A 14,567-nucleotide genomic window follows, 5' to 3' on the forward strand; every position below is an offset into this window, starting at 1 on the left:
AATTGAATCTAATAATTTTAATATAATTGGATCCATATATATAATTACATTTAGAAATAACTACAATAAGTATAATATATTGAAATACAAACATAATTAGGATATTATCAAAATATGAAAATCATTTACGTATGAATTGAAATGTAAACCTCTTAGTTTCAAATTAAACTTTATAAACATATAATTAAAACAATAATTTAAATATAGATGTGTTCGCAAATTCATTTTACTTTTTTATAGTTTTCTTAAATATGTATGAGTGTGTCAACGTAAAATTGTAAGGATAATTAAATTAACAATACTTGTAGGTTAGTTACAGTTTAATTCAAATTCCATATTATTAAAAACAATATTCACTGTTTATATATTTTTTTTAAATTTATAATCTTTATTACAATCTTACGGTCCATTCAATTATTGCGTATTGTTTATTTAATCTATATATATAAAAATAAGTTGCTGTTCGTTAGTCTCGCTAAAACTCCAAGACGGCTGGATCGATTTGGCTAATTTTGGTCTTGAATTATTGGTAGAAGTTCAGGGAAGGTTTAGAAGGTGAGAAAGTATGATAAAAATGCTAGGAATATAATAAAAAAAACATCTTTGTTTGTCCTTAGAAACAGATTTATTAGAGAATTACCATTGATTTTCTATGATTATCGATGTTAGACAATAAAACATTGATGTTTTAAAATTGATTTTGCATTATTTATAACATCGCTAAGTGTATTTTTCGAATCCATTTCTACAAAAATAAGTCGCATTTTTCGATGTCACTTTATAACTCAAGAACGGGCTCACCTATCCAAACTAAATTTTCAGGGTTTGTTTGGACTATTCAGTAGATGGTTTATGTGAAGTTTGCTTAAAATCGGTCTAGTGGTTCTTCATTTATCACATTTTTTGTAACACATGAATTCAATAAATGGCGGGTCATTTTGTTATTGTAGATTTTTCAGACGAGGAATTGTGCTGTTAAATTAAAAGTAAGTATTAATTAAAAAATGAGTACACTCATCCACCAGTTTCAATGGGTAATACGTCTTATTTCAATTTATTATTTAAAAGTGCAGTGTTTGCATTTATTTACAGAATAAAGTTACTGCCATGAATTTTTATTCGTATCGATTGATGGTTCGTCCACAAGCACAAAATTATATCTCGAGATGTGGTAAACTGTATCATCAGTACATCGTTGATACGTATGCTAAAATAGAAACCGAACGTTTTAATTTTTTTTCGTTTCAACCGAGCAAAATTAAGATCCGAAGAATATATTCAATTGCAAGATGCGATAGCGAATGATGCTAATGCAAATGACATCGGGCGATTGACTATATTGCCATCTTCGTTTATTGGTTGCCCACGGCATATGAGCGAATATGCACAAGACGCAATTTCTTATGTACGAAAAATAGTTGACCGGATCTATTCATTACAGTTACATGTAATCCGCAGTAAGATAATATTAAAACAATTTATTTGAAGAACAGTCGACAACTGACCGTCATGACATTACAGCACGTGTTTTTCGGCAAAAATTTAAAGCACTTATAAAAATAATATATATTTGGAGAGGTGCGTTGCCATATGTACTACATACATTAAATGTCAAAAAAGGGGATTTCCGCATGCACATGTATTAATTTGGCTGGTACATAAAATTACTCCGGATCAAATCGATGACGTTATATCAACTGAAATTCCCGATGAAACTCTTGATCCAGAGTTATTTCACGTTGTCGTTAAAAATATGATACAAGGTGTATGCGGTGAGCTACATATGAGTTCGTTACATCTATTTTTCGATTTTAATAATTTCTTCCACTCGCAAAAAAAATACCGATGTTATCGATTAACATCGATGTTTAGAGCTCCACAAACATCAAGTATCAATGTTCGGTATTGATCATTATCAACGCCATAATCATGCTTTTGTAACATGGATCATCCCTACTTTGTCAAACATATGATGTTGTCCCCGTTATGCAGAAATCAAATTGAAAGAATAGTTATATCTTTATAAGTACATGTTTAGGAGGGACAAAAATAACCTTAATTTTAACTAACTTCAATTGTGTACTATCTATCAGATCAATTTTATGTACATATGTTCAAGATGCTGAACTGGAAAGGACGTGGCATCATCATCGATGGCGAATACATCTCTCACTTGAGATTCGCAGACGACATCGTCATCGAGGCAGAAATGCTGCAGGACCTACAAAAAATGCTGAACGAGCTTGCTGATTCTTCTATGCGCATCGGCCTACGGATAAACTTGGATAAAACCAAGATCATGTTCAATGAACCGTCCTCGAAGTTGTTTAAAGATATGTATGTCTACCTCGGGCAGACTTTGCGATTAGGTAGAAACAACTTTGAGGACGAGGTGAATAGAAGAATTCAGCTGGGGTGGGCAGTGTTTGGGAAGTTACATCGAATCTTTACATTGTCGATCCCACAGTATCTTAAGACGAAAGTCTTCAACCATTGCGTCCTACCCGTCATGACATATGAGCCGAAACGCTCACTCACTCACTCACTCACACTCACGACAAGGCTGGTCCACCAGTTTAAAGTCGCTCAGCTGACTATGGAAAGGGTTATGCTCTGCGTTTCTCTGAGGGATCGCATCAGAAATGAGGTGATCCGTCAAAAAATCAAAGTCATCGACATAACCCACCGGAGTAAGCTGAAGTGGCAGTGAGCTGGCCATATTTGTCGTAGAACCGATAACCGTTGGGGGGAACGTATTTTAGAGTGGAGACCGGAGATAGACACGGAGGAGTGACGATTTACGCAAGGAGACAGGCAGGAGCTGAATGTCCGAACGGGCTGATGATGATGATGTTATAAGTGTGCGCATGCGCTCACTTACCCGCGCACACTTTACCCAGAAAGCCAAATATCAAACAAATGACGGCCAATTCCCAAACGCTCAACATAACCTCTAATCACACTTTACAATCGAAAGAAGTATTTATATGTGATAAACGAAAGAGTAATTTTATCGTAATTACAGAACAGGTTGAGACGTATCAGTGTTTTCTAAAACACTAAAAAGTTGAAAGTAAATCAACGAAAATACTTTTTTAGCAATTACTGACAAACAACACATAGTGCGGCGCGCAGGCATGTCGCAACTAATTCACCATTTAGGCCCCACTGATTGGTCGAAACAAACCCTTCGCCTCCCGCACCTTATTCCGGAGATACAGGCAGTGTGCTCGCTTACCCACTGCATTCGGTTACCCCCTACGACTATATACACCATAATAAAACTTAACCACCTATATTTTATCTGCGTTGTATTTAGTAAAATTATATTGATTGGTATTGTAAATGAGTTTCAAATTAAAACTTATGGTATAGCCAGTTTATACTAAATGGTTTTGCAAATTTTATGTTGTAAGGACTTAATCATAGCAACATGGCAATTTATCACGCAACCTCATGATTCCTGTGTCATTGAAAATATAGAAAAATTATTGACAGTGTCGTTTTTAATGTAAGTATCAGTTGTTTATTGTTACAGTTCATATCACCCGTTTCGCTGCGTGCAATGGTTTTTTATTCACATCACATTTGGACCAATTTAAGCATTTTGATTATGGCAGTACGAAGTTTGCCGGGTCAGCTAGTGTAATAATAAGTTTATATTTAAGTATGTCTTGATGAATTTTATAATAATTTTAAATTCCGATAGTTTAATATTTAAGCCAGTCACAACTCAAAGTTATTTTATCTCTTTTCAATACTACTATAAAATTTAAAAATTAACACATTCATAGATTTTTTTTAAATGAACATTGTCAAATAAGATAACATAACCTCTAACAATTATGTTGTAGTAAACAGATATGATATTAACGCGCAAATAGTGAAGACTAGAAAACGTCCAAATTGATAATAATTGACAATAAATGAAATACATCATAATTACGTAGTAATACGTTTTGCGTAATTAAAATATCTAGTTATCCCTTTTACTTATTGTTTTTATCAAGCTATCCTTTTTACTTCTAACGAAATGTAAAAATAAATTAAAATAAACGGTCCCCGGCGCGGCACACTTTTTTCTGTTGTTTGGTATGGGTATAACATATCTGTTTATTAGAATATCATTGACCTCTAAACTTTCAAATGAAATGTCAAAAACAAATACAATAAAAATGGCGGAATATATTATTCTCACCTTTTTTAGAATCTGTAAGTGAGACCGAAATATAAATAGTGGAGTATATTTCTAATAGCGCGACGATTGTCATAGTTTTACGCAATCTTTTATACGACAATCTGGTCAATCTCTTATCGCTTCTTTCCTTTGATTGTTGAGGCGCATGCCCGTGGCTGACACCGACTCCAAATATATATATATAATATAAAAATAATAACTACATTATAATAATTATAATCATAAATCGACTTTTAAGTAGTGTAATATTTTTAATTTCATTTTACTTGGAGTACTCTAAGAAATATTTTGAATACGTAATCATTATTTTTTTAATTTTTAGCGCATATTAATTTGTTTCGAAATAGTTTTGTTTGAAGTCGGTTTTTCTTTTTTTTTTTAAGTGAAGCTGATGTACACTAGCTATTTCTTTTTAAGAATAACGGCATTGTAAACAGTATAAAACTACTTCGAGGACAATTTCAAAAGAGACTTGCCAATAAAAATAAAAATTTAAAAAGCTAGTCACCTTCACAGCTACGGAAATCTATATTTAATTATTAACTATTCAAAAACGGTTCATTACGAAGTTTACTTGAATAAAATTGATTTGATTTGATTTGAAATAGTCTTATTTTAATATTCCTGGCTAGCTCTTTAATAATATATTTTATTATAATAATTCAAGCATCAATAACTAAGAGAGCGTCACATCGATTATTCGAAACAGGTATTTTAAATGAACCAATCACAAGTACGAGCACGCTAAATTACTTGTTCTATAAAAGTATGGAGAGATTGATATGGATCATTGGCAACAAAATGAGATTCTTGATGCTATTTTGTATGTTCTTTACAACCCTGTGCTCGGCCGTGCTAAGCGTTTTCGATACCATAACATCGTTGTTTTGGTATGTACAGTAGGAGTAAGAAAAGGTTCGTCACCTTAAGATATATTTTCGTGTGCTCAGTATGAAAGATAATCTGCTTTACCAATTGAGAATGACATATTGCGTCGCAATGATTTGATGTTTAGATTCAAAAGGTACTAAGATTTAAAGACTTGATGAGGGAATGAATTTGAAAACTGACGAAGGTTTTCTTACTCTGATTGTTCTTGACAATGTTTAATTAGATCAGAAATCTTTGTTACAGTATTGCAATAAATACTTTAATTTATATTCATGCTTAAAATAATAAACGAAGGTTATTATAATATAGAAGGTAATATTTTCGATAAAAAGGCATCTTTCCCCTTTAAAGGTTTAGTCAATTTTATTGACTTTTATATGGGATGTAGAAATCTTTACTAATATTATTATAAGTGTAAACGTAGCCCTGTATATATGTATGTTACGATTACATTGTTATACCACTGAATCGAATTTGATGTGATTTCGTATGAAGCAAGTTTGATCTTCAAAGATGGACTAAGACTGTTCTTTTAAAAGTATGTGCCAATTTTTATTGACAGTGACGACCACTTACCATCATATTGCATATTTGCCAGTCCATCTGCCATAATAATTATTATTACATAGTATAAAACAAAGTCGCTTACCGCTTTCTGTCCCTATGCATGCTTAGACCATTGAACTATAAGATTCAAGAGGAAAGGTTTTGTATATAATATATGGACAATATAGTAAAGAAACACTGATCATTTTAGAAGTTTTTAATCTGACGTCGTAAATAAAAAAAATCTGTAGTATATTTAGTATCAGTATTATTATACTCGTGTGAAGCGGGGGCTGGTTCCTAGTAATGTATGCGTTATTTTGTTTTTATCTTTCAGGGTAATGTTGACCGGCTAAAAGGGCTTGGCTTGAGGAACCACGACTGATTTGCTGCCCATCTCCCACCTAATGTTAAAGTCCAAGACTTACTTACTTACTCAACTCTTGCAGCAGTTGGCCGCTTACATCCACTACGAGTTAACTATTAACTCCAACAAATTTGAATTACCTGACATACGACTTCAAGGTATAACTATATCGACTCTGATCTTATCAAATTATATTGGAAACCAAATGTTTTGTAACGACACGGATAACCTTCTAACAGTTATATAATAAAAAATATATACTTAAAAATGGTATCATATTTGAATTTATCATTAAATATATTTAATAAAAAAATAATAAAGCGTCTTTATCTGATATTGTCTTTTATTTTTGTCTAACTAACATGAAATCATCAGTATATCTAGCGGTGCGGGTCATTGCACTGGCATGTATCACCACATCGCTTATCTATTTTAAGGTTGTATGTGTGCCAACACTTCGATTCTTTGACCTCTTTCTAATCAGCTTGGTGGAATATGTTCCAAACCTTGTCCTCAATGGGAGAGGAAGGATTAGCATAGCAGTGGGAAATTAACAGTCGCCATTTTAGAGATTATATTTGTAACTTATGATATAACAAATAGTTAAACTTAATTTTTCTTTGTTACACCCAAAAAAAATCAACCCCCTTACCCACGATTTACAAACTTTAGTGTAATCCATCTGGCTCAGAGTCATCAATGTGGAGTCATCAGATATATCTGCAGTTAAACAGACTCTCCGTTGCATCTACCCCCCATTTCCATTTTCTACGTGCTTTTACGAGAATGACAAACGATACTGGTGACAAGACTGGTTGTGGTGTGGACAGAAGTTAAAGTCGAGATTTGCGTGAATAAAGGATATAATTTTTTGATGCCTTGTATAGTGGTATATAGTTACAAAACGCGTCATTGCAGAATTTTCTGGTAATGTAGGTCATTTACAATTTCACAAGTAACTCAACATCTCTGCTGGAATACGTAGTTATGAAGTAGGAGCAAGTTGGGAAGTAGGAATGGTGTCCCCAACGATATGTTGGGGACACCATTCCTACTTCCCGGTCGATTTATTACGATATGTCACACCAGCAGTCCAAGTCAGTACTTAGTCTTATCGGCGAAATTAATAATCGTTTGGAGGAAACATCTGTCGTTCATGTTCGCATGGGTGCTTCTCCTTAGTCTGGCACTATCTGTTAGTTGTGACAATAAATGTTTTAAGATCCAAAGCATGTGCCTCAAATGACCAATTCATATACTGCTTCATTCTAGGTCCATGTTTCCTCAAAATTCGCATGAGTAGGTCTTCGGCATCTACTACTTTATGGAGTTCGACGGGAAATGGGCAGGTCTCCTCTACCTTCTTAATAACGCCATTCTTAATTTCTGGATATATATTAAACTTTCAGAATGAGCGATCAGAGTTATAAGCCTTTCAATAAGTTTTTTAAGATTTTTTGTTATGTTAAAAATCATACCTATAAATTACGTATGTAATTTCGTTTTTTTTGGCTACTACTGTAACACTCGCAATAAAAATTTACAATATAAATAAACAATAAATATTCAAATATAAAGGTTTGAAGTGGTCGATTTCAAGAAACTTGCCACCTTACAGACAGTTTAGAGAGCAACTACACCGTGTAGCTTTCTCCTATATTATTTTTTTATATTTTTTCAAATTTATTATACTGATCGACTGGGCAATTTCATCAAATGATTAAAACGAAGTCGTATTTTGTAAGCACGTTGGATTTAATAAGACAAAAAGTGGGTAGAGATACGTCCACATTTGGATGGTCTACCTGTTTTCAGGCACGTGCTAAAGTCGAGAATTATAATTCGGTTTCTGTAATTTAATTAATTTAATTTTCTGCCTGTCCCCGTATCTCTGACACAACCTATATAAATTTGAAACTCCAAGCTGACTGCAAGTTGTGGTCAAGGAATAAGTTATATCTATCTACTAATATCATTCCCCATCAACTACTTACAATAAGTAAGAAAGAACCCTTTTCAGCCCGAGTGGGTACCACTAACACGGTGCCTCTAACCAGAGTAAGAACAAAAAGGTCTTCCATGACACAGTCAGGTCGATTTTTCACATGGACGTAGCATCGATAGATGCAGCAGCATATCCTGAGGAAGCTGAGTTTGTCGCTAACGTTAACTCAATCTGGCGCGGTTGGTGACGAAAATTCGTCATTAACTTAAGAGCTTCGTCTTTGCGAAAGCAGCCATTATTGGTATCACGGTTCCCGATACCAGACCATACAAAATGCTCGTTTTCTAAATATTCTTATTTCAATAATGCTCTAAAATCTATATTAATATATTATAAATAATTGAAGCATCAAAAATTTTTAAGAAGGCGCCAAATCGATTATTATAGGGAGAGGCGTCAATAATGAACTGATTACAATAAATAATAAAGCCACGGTTCGTTACCTGTTCTATAAAAGTGTGGTCAGACATCGTAACGGCATCATTAACCGCAAAATGAGATTCTTGGTGCTATTTTCTATGCTCTTCGCGCTCCTGTGCGCCGCAGTGGTAAGAGATTTTGATATCTAAATTTATATTATAAATGTGAAAGTAACTCAGTCTATCTCAATGTCTGTTGCTCTTTCACGACCAGACCGGTGAAATGAATTTGATAAAAGTTGGTGTGGACTTGAACTTCCAGAGAAACGTAGGCTACTTATTGTCTAACACATGAAAACATCATGACAACGGGCAACTACTAGTATTATATATTTTTAAATAAGTTTGATTATTGGTAAGAATATTCAGCTGTAAATAATTTCCCATTGCGTAAAAGTAAAGTAAACAAGCAAAGTACCAGCCTGTACATTTCCCACAGCCTCCTCCATAAGGCCTCCTCCTCCATTAAAGAGAGGGTTTGGATCATATTCCACCACGCTGTTCCAATGCGGGTTGGTGGAATGCACATGTGGCAGAATTTCGATGAAATTAGACACATGCAGGTTTCCTTACGATGTTTTCCTTCACGGCCGAGCACGAGATGAATTGTAAACACAAATTAATATATATAGTGGTGCTTGCCTGGGTTTGAACATGCAATCATCGGTTAAAATGCACGCGTTCTAACCAATGGGCCATCTCCATTGCGTATCATTAATATTCTCCATTGCGTAATGGAGAACATTAATGATCATTTAAAAATATGGACTTGTAATAACGTTTTCAATTCTTTCAGGGTGAAATCGAATACTCTGCAAAATACGCAAGACTTGTTTCCCAACTCCCGCCCAATGTCAACGTCCGCAATTTGGTTCGAGCTCTCCATGCAGCCAGATACCCACATTACCGCTAGCTATCCTTCAAAATGAAGTAAATACGACTTCACATTATAAAGATCTGATTTTGTAAATTCCTAACAATAGACCGATTATCTTGCACCAGCACATATATCCCACTAATGTATATTTATATTCACTTATCGGAAGTAACGTTTTATAAAAATGCAATAAAGAGTGCTATTATCTGATATTGTGTTCTTTTTTATGTTAGTATGTTTTTATTATTAATGCGATCCTGGATACTTTCGTATTAACGTCATCGCAGCAAAAAATCATGCTTAGGGGTGGCGAAAGATGGCAAAACCATGCAAACCCTCAGTCTGTGTAGAGTCGGGACAAGATGGAGAGTAGAGTCAACGCTTGGATGGAATTCCTCGTTCGGTTTTGGTTAAATTATACACGTCATATAAGCTTGGAGTCACTTTTCATTAATTTTCATAATATAGGGTGCATAAATTTAATTTTATATTTTTGACTAGCAGTGCCCACTTTCGATTTTATAAAAAAGGCCTTTGTTCAGTTCGCAGATTTAGTTCTGTATATCACGAATCGAGACATCCGACGTGATAACGGAGTGCTGACATGCGCAACGTGACTTTATTTTATTTCATATTTAATTATAAAATAAATGTTGCCAAATTTACTTCATATTACATCAGCTGAAAGTGAATGTCCCATCAAAATTTGTCCAGCTGTTCCAGAGATTCAAATCAAATCAAATTAAAATAAAGTTTATTCAAGTAGGCTTTACAAGCACTTTTGAATCGTCATTTTACAATTAAGTGAAGCTACCACCAGTTCGGAAAGTAAATTCTACCGAGAAGAACCGGCAAGAAACTAAGTAATTACTTTTTTAACATTTAAAAAATACAAAGTCGTGTTAGTTAAATACACTTATTGAAATTAATATATCCTGCATGGAAGTCAACAGGTATTAACTCCACGCTTTTTTATCATCTATAAAATCTTGTATCGAATAATATGCTTTTTCTATCAATGTATTTTTTACAAACGATTTGAATTTACAAAACGGCAAAGTTAAAAATGTCTGCGGAATTTAATTATAGAAACGGGTACCTTGCCCCAAGAAGGATTTATTCACTTTGCGGAGTCAAAAACTTGGCGTTATAAGCTTATCCTTAGTGCACATACAGTGATGATCACTGATTTTATCCAAGTGATCAATGTTACTGTGAATATGTATAATTTTGTTGTAAATATATTGCGGTGCAACAGTTAGTATTCCTACTTTGTTAAAAACATCCCGAAGAGAATCTCTAGCTCCAAAATTGTAAATAAACCGGATTGCTCTCTTTTCAACCGACTTCAAAAAGGAGGAGGTTATCAATTCGTCATTGTTTTTTTTTTATGTTTGTTACCTCATAACTTTTCACTGGGGGACCGATTTTGATATTTTTTTTTGTTTGAAAGGTAGTGCTTCCCGTGGGGTCCCATTTTAATTTTATTTTTTTCCGATGATGGTATCCGTATGAAAACGACATAAGTCTTAAATTTGCATAATTTATATGCGCGACAAATTGGTGAATAACTGAAAATCACGTTAACCAATTTTGATAGTTCTTTTTTTATTATAAAATATATAGTTCAAGGGTAGTTTTGTGAAAGTTCGGTAAGGTTCTGAGCATAGGATCCATGACAAAGTAACAGAACGGAAGGGAACGGAACAATTCTGAGGAGCACGTTAGCGATACTATCGAATCTTTTATTTATAGGTTATTTGGATATTTGAGTCACCTTCCGTAATGTTGTTATGTTTATGTAATTATCATAGTCGAATATTATAATCAACTAGCTACCCACCCCGGCTTCGCACGGGTGCAATACTGATACTAAATATACTACAGAATTTGTTTATTTTCGACATCACATCGCAAACTTCTAAAATTATCAGTGTTTTTTTACTATATTGTTCATGTATTATATACACAAACCTTCCCCTTGAATCACACTATCTATATAAAAAAACCGCATCAAAATCCGTTGCGTAGATTTAAAATGAGGATTCTAGAGTTACATTAACATGCCATTTTTCAGAAGACCTGCCTGAAGTCAGTGTTGGCGAGATCGAGATTGCTCTTAAACGACCTCCATGGTCGAGTGGTGTGTACACCGGTTTTCATGGGTACGCCACTCTGAGGTCCCGGGTTCGATTCCTGGCCGAGTCGATGTAGATTACCATTAGTTTTCTATGTTGTCTTGGGTCTGGGTGTTTGTGGTACCTTCGTTACTTCTGATTTCCATAACACAAGTGCTTCAGCTACTTACATTGGAATCAGAGTAATGTATGTGATGTTGTCTCATATTTATTCATTTATTTATTTTTTATTTATTAGACAGCTTAAAAATGGAAAAGCCCCTGGAGAGGACGGTATTACCACAGAGTTATTAAAAGCAGGAGGTAATCAGGTACTCAAGGAACTCCAAAACCTTTTTAATTCTGTCCTCTTCGAAGGGAGAACTCTAGAGGCGTGCAGTAGGAGTGTGGTCGTCCTATTCTTCAAAAAGGGAGACAAAACCCTTTTGAAGAACTATCGTCCTATATCCCTACTGAGTCACGTCTATAAGTTGTTCTCAAGAGTGATCACGAACCGTCTTGCGCGAAGATTCGACGAATTCCAACCCCCGAAACAGGCCGGGTTTCGGACCGGATACGCCACCATAGAACACATCCACACAGTGCGGCAGATTATACAGAAGTCCCATGAGTATAATCGGCCCCTGTGTCTTGCATTCGTGGACTAGGAGAAGGCCTTTGACTCGGTTGAAATCTGGGCTGTTCTGGAGTCCCTGCAGCGTTGCCAAGTTGATTGGCGATACATCCAAGTGATGAGATGTCTCTATGAAGCTGCCACCATGTCCGTCCGAGCAAAAGCATACAGAATCAGCAAACAAATCCCATACCATTGCATCGAGGTGTGAGACAAGCGGACGTTATTCCCCCAAATTGTTCACTAATGCAATGGAGGATATGTTCAAGACGCTGAACTGGAAAGAACGTGCCATCAACATCAATGGCGAATACATCTCTCGCTTGAGATTCGCAGACGACATCGTCATCGTGGCAGAAACGCTCTAGGACCTACAACATGAAGGATGAACTTGGATAAAACCAAGGTCATGTTCAATGAACATGTTCTACCGGAACCGATTGCGATACACGATACCGTCCTCGAAGTTGTTCAAAAATATGTCTACCTTGGGATTACGATTTGGTAGACACAACCTTGAGGACGAGGTGAATAGAAGAATTCAGCTGGGTTGGGCAGCGTTTGGAAAATTATGTCGAATCTTTACATCGTCGATCCCACAGTGCCTTAAGACGAAAGTCCTCAACCAGTGCGTCCTACCCGCCATGACATACGGAGCCGAAACGTGGACACTCACGGCAAGGCTGGTCCACCAGTTTAAAGTCGCTCAGCGTGTAATGGAAAGGGCTATGCTCGGCGTTTCTGCGGGATCGCATCAGAAATGAGGCGATCCGCCAGAGAACTAAAGTCATCGACATAGCGGACCGGATTAGTAAGCTGAAGTGGCAGAGGGCTGGCCATATTTGTCGCAGAACCGATAACCGTTGTGGGAAACGTGTTCTAGAGTGGAGACCGCGTCTCGGCAATGGATGCGAGTAGCCCAAGAACGATCTCAGTGGCGTGCAATTGAAGAGGCCTATGTCCAGCAGTGGACGGAAATGGGCTGATGGAGTATGGCGAGTATGGGTTTCGGTGAGTGCACAATCCCATAGGTCAGACATGGCCTATATAAATTTGAAACTCCATTAAGTTGGGGTTAGGGGAGAACTTCTTTCTTTCTACTACTCTCATTACCCATCCACGTTGCAGCCCAAGTGGACCACCACGGTGCCTCTAACCAGTGAGGCAGAGAAAGCACAAAAAGATCTTTCAGGATACAGTCAGGTCGCTTTCCTAATCCGCTATTCAGATGCAGTACAGACATATGGATCGTGAATCTTCGTGCAATGATTAATAATGTTCATCTAGAGGAAGGCGAGTTTGTCGCTCATTTGACATGGGAGTTTCTGACGAGAATTTGTCATCAACTTAAGAGTTTTGACTTCTTTGCGAAGGCAGCCATTATTGATATCTCGGGTCCCGATACCAGAGTATACAAAATGCTCTGTAGCTAAACCGCTAACTCCTCCGATTTATTGATAAAGTCATACTTTAAATCTCAAAAGACTTATGAGTCATCTCTAGAATGAGCGTCACATAGCAACCAGCTTCTAAACGCAATTTCACCGCGAACATATTATTGGGATATTTAACTCAGATCAAGTGGTTTTATAGGAGTGCACAGCTATTTTAGGCATCTACTCTTCTGACTTAAGTGCGTTCAAACCCTCCTCCTCAGGCTCGGTGGTATTAATCTACAGCGTGACCTTAATCGATGGTCGCTGCGATCTCTCACCAACGCCATTTAGCTGACTCCGTCATCATGTTGCAATCTGAATAGCAGCACAATGTAATATATGCACATTTTCTAAATAGTCTTATTTCAATAATGTTCTATATAATATATTATAAATAATTGAAGCATCAAAAATTTTTAAGAAGGAATCAAATCGATTATCCTTTGTACAGGCGCCAATAATGAACTGATTACAATAACTACGAAGCTACGCTTCGTTACCTGTTCTATAAAAGTGTGGTCAGATATCGTAACGATATCATTAACCGCAAAATGAGATTCTTGGTGCTATTTTCTGTGCTCTTTGCGCTCCTGTGCGCCGCAGTGGTAAGAGATTTTGATATCTATATTAATATTATAAATCGTCATAATCGTAGAATAGTGACGGATGCGACAATGGACAAATTTTACAGGGCAGACATTTGAAATATTTTTTTGTAGTTTTTTTGCCATAACTTTTTATTGCAAAACCTGTTTCGTTGAAATTTGGCATACATGTAATTGAAAGGATTTTTTTTCAATGGAGTAAAGAAATAATGAAATAGATGACTAGTTTCATAGAAAAATCACATGCTTCGTTTTACTACAGAGTTAACGCAGTCGAACAGTACCCAACGTTGTTCTCTGTAGAGTTGTTTTTGGTAGAGTGACGTTACGGTTATGTTCTATCCATTTAAGAAAAAAAAGTTAACGCATGTCTTTATTTAATAATATTCTTTTAAAATTTTTTTTAGTAAGGTCCTTGATATTAACAGACCTTTCTAAGTTGTAATCTTTATTCATCAAAAAATAATAATTT

At 35.7% G+C, this 14,567-nt stretch overlaps 1 long non-coding RNA gene across 1 annotated transcript; it reads left to right on the forward strand.

The window, feature by feature from the left end:
* Positions 1–8,462: 8,462 nt before the first annotated feature.
* On the forward strand, positions 8,463–9,513 carry LOC124540620. The gene is made up of 2 exons (XR_006967152.1): positions 8,463–8,555; positions 9,223–9,513. It is a non-coding gene; the product is annotated as an uncharacterized LOC124540620 (long non-coding RNA).
* Positions 9,514–14,567: the final 5,054 nt, after the last annotated feature.

Source organism: Vanessa cardui, chromosome 26 (assembly GCF_905220365.1).
Source record: "Vanessa cardui chromosome 26, ilVanCard2.1, whole genome shotgun sequence".
NCBI lineage: Eukaryota > Metazoa > Arthropoda > Insecta > Lepidoptera > Nymphalidae > Vanessa > Vanessa cardui.